Source organism: Hemitrygon akajei, chromosome 21 (genome assembly GCF_048418815.1).
Source record: "Hemitrygon akajei chromosome 21, sHemAka1.3, whole genome shotgun sequence".
In the NCBI taxonomy this organism is placed as follows: domain Eukaryota; kingdom Metazoa; phylum Chordata; class Chondrichthyes; order Myliobatiformes; family Dasyatidae; genus Hemitrygon; species Hemitrygon akajei.
The window spans coordinates 9162176-9172255 of record NC_133144.1 but is presented as its reverse complement, the minus strand read 5'-3'; positions in this window follow the sequence as shown (position 1 = coordinate 9172255).

The window sequence follows — 10080 nt, the reverse complement described above, 5'->3', positions numbered from 1 at the left end:
CTACATCCACACCAGACCGGATCATTCTGAAAACGCCGGTTTCGTGTAAAAACGATTGGCGTCCACACCAAGCGGTTTTGAAAATACCTCCGTCCACATTAAAACAGGTATTTGGGTGTATCTCCTCCTACTGGGCATGCACAGGACACATCTACATTGAAAAACTGACTAAATTTGTTGCATTAATAAAGCATCTTGTTAAATGTATAAAACCTGTCTGCATCAGTATTATCTTGTATTTCCATACAATGTTACATTAGGCTGTTACACATCTATTGTCAGAGAAGTACTTGCATAAATAATTAAACCACCTTCATATGAGCAAGGACAGAAAACAAGGCAAAGTGAGTATACTTATTTATTCAGTAAGTTATGGGTCTAAGTATTTGGTGAGTACATTTCTAACTCTTCTGGCTTCAGTCTTGTTGCTGTCTGTTCTGAAATTGTTAGGTTGTTCTGGCATGTCATTACAGCATTTCTAGAAATCTCCTGTTACCCAGTCCACACTGCTCCAGCCAATCGGTGTTAAAAAATGTACACACTCTGGAGGGTGTTTTAGAATAGCTCCGTTTTCAGGGGAGGAAAACGCCGTTTCAGTGTGGATGGAGGGTCAAAACGAAGAGAAGAAGCTTCGGTTATGGATTTATCCGGTCTAGTGTGGACGTAGCCTTAGAATCCACGAAAGAGGAAAGAACAAGGAGAAATGCCTCCTAGAGTGACCCACACAGAACCTCAGCAGGTCAGGCAGCATCTACGGAGGGGAATAAACTGTCATCAGGACTGATGAAGGGTCTCAGCCTGAAACGTTGACTGTTTATTCCTCCCCATTGACACTGCCAGACCTGCTCAGTTCCTCCAGCGTTTTGATGGCGTGGCTCTGGATTTGCAGCATCTCATGTGTTTATGATTAGCGCATGGATTAAGTGAGGCTCTCCAAAGACCCAGATTCACACCATATGTTAACAACACACACTGTTCCCTGACAGAGTAATTAGATGGTTGAAGTCATTGACTTTATTTTGTTATTTTTCTGGATTTGGCTTATTACAGAGTTAAATCGAGACCAGACGACTGTGAGTACCTACTTAGCAAATGGTAAGCATTACATGCAACAAAGAGACCCTTGGGGGTTCATCAGAAAGTATCCGCTGTAAAGGGATTCTCACTAGTACTTCCCTGATTCAGTTTTAAATATGTAATCTATTGACTCCAAATCCCAATTTATATTAGATCTTCAGAGAAACGTTTTTTGATTGGTATCCAAAATCACATTTGAAATCTTCCACAGGACACAGACACCACTCTGAAAATTAGACTTGGAACATCAAGAGTAAGATTGATGTGTCTGATAGAGTCTCTAACCATCTAAAGCTGCCACTAACATACGCAATATTTACAAATTCTACAGTGACAATTTCAGACCAGACTTGATTTGCCTCCTGCCTGGGTTATTAAATAAAAGTAACACACTCAAAATGCTGGTGGAACTCAGCAGGTCAGGCAGCATCTATGGAAGGAATAAACAGTCGATGTTTTGGGTTAAGACCCTTCTTCAGAATGTTAAGCAATTAACATGGATACTGTCTGACCTGCTGTGTGTTGCACTGGATTTCCAGTAGCTGAAGAGTCTCTTGTCTTTATTATCAAATAGAAGCCTTGATTTTCATTTTCACTCTTGTAATTCTTCATTGATACACAGTACTGATTATTAAGATCTTTAAGTAAGCTTCATGCAACAGAATCTGAAGTTTTCCATCTCCCTGTTGGACATGGACTTTAGACCTTGTCCAAAACTGAGTAGCCAAGGTTGGACTGAACGGGAGACACAAAACTGCAGACGCAGCAGTCTGGAGGAAGTCAACAAGACAGACAACACCTTTGGAGGGAAATGGACAGTCGATGAGATTCTTCACCGAGACTAAACTTGCTCATTTGTTGTGACTCTAGCTGCAGCGTTCTTCCTGCTGGTTCAACAACACGGCTCCCCAGACGTCATGTTCTCCACACTTGTGTCGGTATCTAACCTGCCGACCTCCTCAATCCCACAGTCAACAAGTTCCAAGTGTGAAGTCTGCTCCCCTTCACACCACGTAACCCTTTTGAATAGAGAATTAAATAGAGACCAATGTGAAACAGAGATAAACATCGGTGGTCACACACAAAATCTGGAGGATATCAGCAGGTAAGGCAGCATCTGTGGAAGGGAAAGGCATGTCTGTAGGTATGGTTCCGGAGAGCATCAACTCCTGCCACAACAAGGGTCTTAACACACTGCAATTTGCCTGTCACCACAATAGATCGATGGTGGATGCAATCCCAGTAATTCTCCATGTGGCATTGCATCACTTGGACGATACAAATACCTACGTCAGCATGCTGTTTATTGACGACAGTTCAGCATTTAACACAAACTTTTCTACAGTTCTGATTGATAAGTTAAAGAAAATGGGCCTATGTACCTCTCTCTACCATTGCATGCTTCACTCCCTAACCTGAAGGCCACAATCTGTGTGGGTTCTAAATAACATCTCCACCTCGTTGACAACCAACATCATTGCACCTCGGATCTGTACCTAACCCACTGCTCTACTCTCCCTACCTCAGGGATGTGTGGAAAACCCACTGCTCTCCTCTCCCTACCTCAGGGATGTGTGGATAACCCACAGCTCTACTCTCCCTACCTCAGGGATGTGTGGAAAACCCACTGCTCTACTCTCCCTACCTCAGCGATGTGTACTTAACCCACTGCTCTACTCTCCCTACCTCAGGGATGTGTGCATAACCCACAGCTCTACTCTCCCTACCTCAGGGATGTGTGGATAACCCACAGCTCTACTCTCCCTACCTCAGGGATGTGTGGAAAACCCACTGCTCTACTCTCCCTACCTCACGGAAGTGTGCATAACCCACAGCTCTACTCTCCCTACCTCAGGGATGTGTGGATAACCCACTGCTCTACTCTCCCTACCTCAGGGATGTGTACTTAACCCACTGCTCTACTCTCCCTACCTCAGGGATGTGTGCATAACCCACAGCTCTACTCTCCCTACCTCAGGGATGTGTGGATAACCCACAGCTCTACTCTCCCTACCTCAGGGATGTGTGGATAACCCACAGCTCTACTCTCCCTACCTCAGGGATGTGTGGAAAACCCACTGCTCTACTCTCCCTACCTCAGGGATGTGTACTTAACCCACTGCTCTACTCTCCCTACCTCAGGGATGTGTGGATAACCCACTGCTCTACTCTCCCTACCTCAGGGATGTGTACTTAACCCACTGCTCTACTCTCCCTACCTCAGCGATGTGTGGAAAACCCACTGCTCTACTCTCCCTACCTCACGGAAGTGTGCATAACCCACAGCTCTACTCTCCCTACCTCAGGGATGTGTGGATAACCCACTGCTCTACTCTCCCTACCTCAGGGATGTGTACTTAACCCACTGCTCTACTCTCCCTACCTCAGCGATGTGTACTTAACCCACTGCTCTACTCTCCCGACCTCACGGATGTGTGGAAAACCCACTGCTCTACTCTCCCTACCTCAGGGATGTGTGGAAAACCCACTGCTCTACTCTCCCTACCTCAGGGATGTGTGGAAAACCCACTGCTCTACTCTCCCTACCTCAGGGATGTGTACTTAACCCACTGCTCTACTCTCCCTACCTCAGCGATGTGTACTTAACCCACTGCTCTACTCTCCCGACCTCACGGATGTGTGGAAAACCCACTGCTCTACTCTCCCTACCTCAGGGATGTGTGGAAAACCCACTGCTCTACTCTCCCTACCTCAGGGATGTGTGGAAAACCCACTGCTCTACTCTCCCTACCTCAGGGATGTGTGGATAACCCACTGCTCTACTCTCCCTACCTCAGGGATGTGTGGATAACCCACTACTCTACTCTCCCTACCTCAGGGATGTGTGGTAACCCACTGCTCTACTCTCCCTACCTCAGGGATGTGTACTTAACCCACTGCTCTACTCTCCCTACCTCAGCGATGTGTGGATAACCCACTGCTCTACTCTCCCTACCTCAGGGATGTGTGGATAACCCACTGCTCTACTCTCCCTACCTCAGGGATGTGTACTTAACCCACTGCTCTACTCTCCCTACCTCAGGGATGTGTGGATAACCCACTACTCTACTCTCCCTACCTCAGGGATGTGTGGATAACTGACTGCTCTACTCTCCCTACCTCAGGGATGTGTGGTAACCCACTGCTCTACTCTCCCTACCTCAGCGATGTGTGGATAACCCACTGTTCTACTCTCCCTACCTCAGGGATGTGTGGATAACCCACTGCTCTACTCTCCCTACCTCAGGGATGTGTACTTAACCCACTGCTCTACTCTCCCTACCTCAGGGATGTGTGGTAACCCACTGCTCTACTCTCCCTACCTCAGGGATGTGTGGATAACCCACTACTCTACTCTCCCTACCTCAGGGATGTGTGGATAACCCACTACTCTACTCTCCCTACCTCAGGGATGTGTGGATAACCCACTGCTCTACTCTCCCTACCTCAGGGATGTGTGGTAACCCACTGCTCTACTCTCCCTACCTCAGGGATGTGTGGATAACCCACTACTCTACTCTCCCTACCTCAGGGATGTGTGGATAACCCACTGCTCTACTCTCCCTACCTCAGGGATGTGTGGTAACCCACTGCTCTACTCTCCCTACCTCAGGGATGTGTGGATAACCCACTGCTCTACTCTCCCTACCTCAGGGATGTGTACTTAACCCACTGCTCTACTCTCCCTACCTCAGCGATGTGTGGAAAACCCACTGCTCTACTCTCCCTACCTCACGGAAGTGTGCATAACCCACAGCTCTACTCTCCCTACCTCAGGGATGTGTGGATAACCCACTGCTCTACTCTCCCTACCTCAGGGATGTGTACTTAACCCACTGCTCTACTCTCCCTACCTCAGCGATGTGTACTTAACCCACTGCTCTACTCTCCCGACCTCACGGATGTGTGGAAAACCCACTGCTCTACTCTCCCTACCTCAGGGATGTGTGGAAAACCCACTGCTCTACTCTCCCTACCTCAGGGATGTGTGGAAAACCCACTGCTCTACTCTCCCTACCTCAGGGATGTGTACTTAACCCACTGCTCTACTCTCCCTACCTCAGCGATGTGTACTTAACCCACTGCTCTACTCTCCCGACCTCACGGATGTGTGGAAAACCCACTGCTCTACTCTCCCTACCTCAGGGATGTGTGGAAAACCCACTGCTCTACTCTCCCTACCTCAGGGATGTGTGGAAAACCCACTGCTCTACTCTCCCTACCTCAGGGATGTGTGGATAACCCACTGCTCTACTCTCCCTACCTCAGGGATGTGTGGATAACCCACTACTCTACTCTCCCTACCTCAGGGATGTGTGGTAACCCACTGCTCTACTCTCCCTACCTCAGGGATGTGTACTTAACCCACTGCTCTACTCTCCCTACCTCAGCGATGTGTGGATAACCCACTGCTCTACTCTCCCTACCTCAGGGATGTGTGGATAACCCACTGCTCTACTCTCCCTACCTCAGGGATGTGTACTTAACCCACTGCTCTACTCTCCCTACCTCAGGGATGTGTGGATAACCCACTACTCTACTCTCCCTACCTCAGGGATGTGTGGATAACTGACTGCTCTACTCTCCCTACCTCAGGGATGTGTGGTAACCCACTGCTCTACTCTCCCTACCTCAGCGATGTGTGGATAACCCACTGTTCTACTCTCCCTACCTCAGGGATGTGTGGATAACCCACTGCTCTACTCTCCCTACCTCAGGGATGTGTACTTAACCCACTGCTCTACTCTCCCTACCTCAGGGATGTGTGGTAACCCACTGCTCTACTCTCCCTACCTCAGGGATGTGTGGATAACCCACTACTCTACTCTCCCTACCTCAGGGATGTGTGGATAACCCACTACTCTACTCTCCCTACCTCAGGGATGTGTGGATAACCCACTGCTCTACTCTCCCTACCTCAGGGATGTGTGGTAACCCACTGCTCTACTCTCCCTACCTCAGGGATGTGTGGATAACCCACTACTCTACTCTCCCTACCTCAGGGATGTGTGGATAACCCACTACTCTACTCTCCCTACCTCAGGGATGTGTGGATAACCCACTGCTCTACTCTCCCTACCTCAGGGATGTGTACTTAACCCACTGCTCTACTCTCCCTACCTCAGCGATGTGTGGATAACCCACTGCTCTACTCTCCCTACCTCAGGGATGTGTGGATAACCCACTGCTCTACTCTCCCTACCTCAGGGATGTGTGGATAACCCACTGCTCTACTCTCCCTACCTCAGGGATGTGTGCATAACCCACTGCTCTACTCTCCCTACCTCAGGGATGTGTACTTAACCCACTGCTCTACTCTCCCTACCTCAGGGATGTGTGGATAACCCATTGCTCTACTCTCCCTACCTCAGGGATGTGTGGATAACCCACTGCTCTACTCTCCCTACCTCAGGGATGTGTGGATAACCCACTACTCTACTCTCTCTACCTCAGGGATGTGTACTTAACCCACTGCTCTACTCTCCCTACCTCAGGGATGTGTGGTAACCCACTGCTCTACTCTCCCTACCTCAGGGATGTGTGGAAAACCCACTGCTCTACTCTCCCTACCTCAGGGATGTGTGGAAAACCCACAGCTCTACTCTCCCTATCTCAGGGATGTGTACTTAACCCACTGCTCTACTCTCCCTACCTCAGGGATGTGTGGAAAACCCATTGCTCTACTCTCCCTATCTCAGAGATGTGTGGAAAACCCATTGCTCTACTCTCCCTACCTCAGGGATGTGTGGTAACCCACTGCTCTACTCTCCCTATCTCAGGGATGTGTGGATAACCCACTACTCTACTCTCCCTACCTCAGCGATGTGTACTTAACCCACTGCTCTACTCTCCCTACCTCAGGGATGTGTGGATAACCCACTGCTCTACTCTCCCAACCTCAGCGATGTGTAGATAACCCAATGCTCTATTCTCCCAACCTCAGCGATGTGTGGATAACCCACTGCTCTACTCTCCCAACCTCAGCGATGTGTGGATAACCCACTGCTCTATTCTCCCAACCTCAGCGATGTGTGGATAACCCACTGCTCTATTCTCCCAACCTCAGGGATGTGTGGATAACCCACTGCTCTACTCTCCCAACCTCAGCGATGTGTGGATAACCCACTGCTCTACTCTCCCTACCTCAGGGATGTGTGGATAACCCACTGCTCTACTCTCCCTACCTCAGGGATGTGTGGATAACCCACTACTCTACTCTCCCTACCTCAGGGATGTGTGGATAACCCACTGCTCTACTCTCCCTACCTCAGGGATGTGTACTTAACCCACTGCTCTACTCTCCCTACCTCAGGGATGTGTACTTAACCCACTGCTCTACTCTCCCTACCTCAGGGATGTGTGGATAACTGACTGCTCTACTCTCCCTACCTCAGGGATGTGTGGATAATCCACTGCTCTACTCTCCCTACCTCACGGATGTGTACTTAACCCACTGCTCTACTCTCCGTACCTCAGGGATGTGCGGATATCCTACTGCTCTACTCTCCCTACCTCAGGGCTGTGTGGATAATCCACTGCTCTACTCTCCCTACCTCAGGGATGTGTGGATAACTGACTGCTCTACTCTCCCTACCTCAGGGATGTGTGGATAACCCACTGCTCTACTCTCCCTACCTCAGGGATGTGTGGATAACCCACTGCTCTACTCTCCCTACCTCATGGATGTGTGGATAACTGACTGCTCTACTCTCCCTACCTCAGGGATGTGTGGATAACTGACTGCTCTACTCTCCCTACCTCAGGGATGTGTGGATAATCCACTGCTCTACTCTCCCTACCTCATGGATGTGTGGATAACCCACTGCTCTACTCTCCCTACCTCAGGGATGTGTGGATAACCCACTGCTCTACTCTCCCTACCTCAGGGATGTGTACTTAACCCACTGCTCTACTCTCCCTACCTCAGGGAATGTGTACTTAACTCACTGCTCTACTCTCCCTACCTCAGGGATGTGTACTTAACCCAGTGCTCTACTCTCCCTACCTCAGGGAATGTGTACTTAACCCACTGCTCTACTCTCTCCTCATCTATGACTGTGTGGATTGGTACGGTTCAGTTCCGAGATACACCAGCTAGTCAGGTGGTGACGCAGCTACTGACTTGCAATCAATGTCAGAGAGCTGATTGTGGATCTCTGAAAGGATAAGACGAGGGAACACACACTGCTCCTCATAGAGGGACCTGAAGTGGAGAGAGTGATCTCCTTGGTGTCAAGATCTCTGTGAGCTGATCTGGAAGCAACAGATTGATGCAGCTCTGAAGAAGGCAAGTTGGTGGCTGTGTTTCATTAGCAGCTTGTTGAGATATATTTTTTCACTGAATACACTTGCAAGTTTTTACTGATGCACTGTGGAGAGCATTCAAAGTGACTGCATCACTGTCTGGTACATGGGGGTGTGGTGAACTAGATATACCTGTCTGACTGCTCCTGTGGCTCCTCCCACAGACCCCTGTATAAAGGCGACTGTGGTCTGCTGCTCTCCCTCATTTTCCCAGGATGTAGTGTTGTTCTTCAGTCAATAAAAGCCGATATCTTACTTCCTAAGTCTCAGCGTGAGTTATTGATGGTGCATCAATTGGGGGCGCTTGCAGCCCTCAAAAGACAGTACCTGCGGCCAGTAAACGCTGTTTATGCCCGGCACCGCTTGGCAACACGAAAACAGCGGCCTACGGAGTCGACTGCTGAATTTCTCCGAGCTCTACAGGCACTCGTGCGGACTTGTGACTGCCAAGCGCTCACAGCGGAACAGCATATGGAACTCTTGGTCCGAGACGCTTTTGTGACTGGAGTCAGGTCAGTATATTTACGCCAGCGGCTGCTGGAAAAAGCTGATCTTACCTTACGCTCCGCGATAGAGACGGCCGATACGTTAGAGGCTGCGCAGCTGTAGGCCGAAGCGGTCCAGCCGCGCGATTCCCCGGTTCCGAGCGAATTCGCCAACGCCGCTGCCAGTCGCGGTATCACGAACTCCTCGAATTCGCCGAGTATAAAACACTGTTACTTTTGTGGGCTTCAGAAACATTCCAGAAACAGCTGTCCGGCTCGCGAAGCAACTTGTTCCAGCTGCGGGAAGAAGGGCCATTTCGCCAAGGTCTGTAAATCTAAACCGCGCCCGGGGTCGAGCAGCGCTGCGTCTGAGACCTGGGGGCCGCCATTTTGCATGACCGGATGAGGACAACCATCTTTGCCGGCGTCACCAGGCCCCGCCCCTACCTACCCGTGTGCGACCTGGGAGCCGCCATCTTGCATGCCCGGATGTGAGCGGCCATCTTTGCTGGCGTCACCAGGCCCCGCCCCTGACTCGCCATCTTGCATGCCCGGATGTGAGCGGCCATCTTTGCCGGCGTCACCAGGCCACGCCACCGACTCGCCCCGTTCAACGCTGGCTTCCGTAACCCTCGACCAAAGCGCTCCGCACCAGCTCGCAAGGTCGATGATGGACATCCTGGTGGAGGGGCACAGGACTAGCTGCCTGTTTGACACGGGCAGCACTGAGAGTTTTATTGACCCGGCCACAGTGAAACGCTGTGGACTCGTGACACGGCCGGTACGTCACAGGATCACCTTGGCTTCTGGGTCGCATTCCACAGACATCCGGGTGGGTTGTGTAGCGACATTGGTGGTGCAGGGCACAGAATATCGGGACTTTGCGCTACTGGTCATGCCTCGACTGTGCGTGCCTGTGCTATTGGGGCTGGACTTCCAGAGCCATCTCAAAAGTGTGACTATGGCATATGACGGGCCCCTCCCACCACTCACTGTCAGGAATCCTCAGTTTGGTGGGACTTCGCCATATACTCCGTTACCACACGCACATACACACCGACCCACACCTTGTGCTGCTGACACTATTTGCAGCCTCTCCACCCTCAAGATCCCTCCCCCATCGCTGTTCACCAACCTGACCCCCGACTGTAAACCGGTGGCAACTAAAAGTAGGAGGTACAGTGCGGGGGACAGGGCCTTTATTCATTCAGAG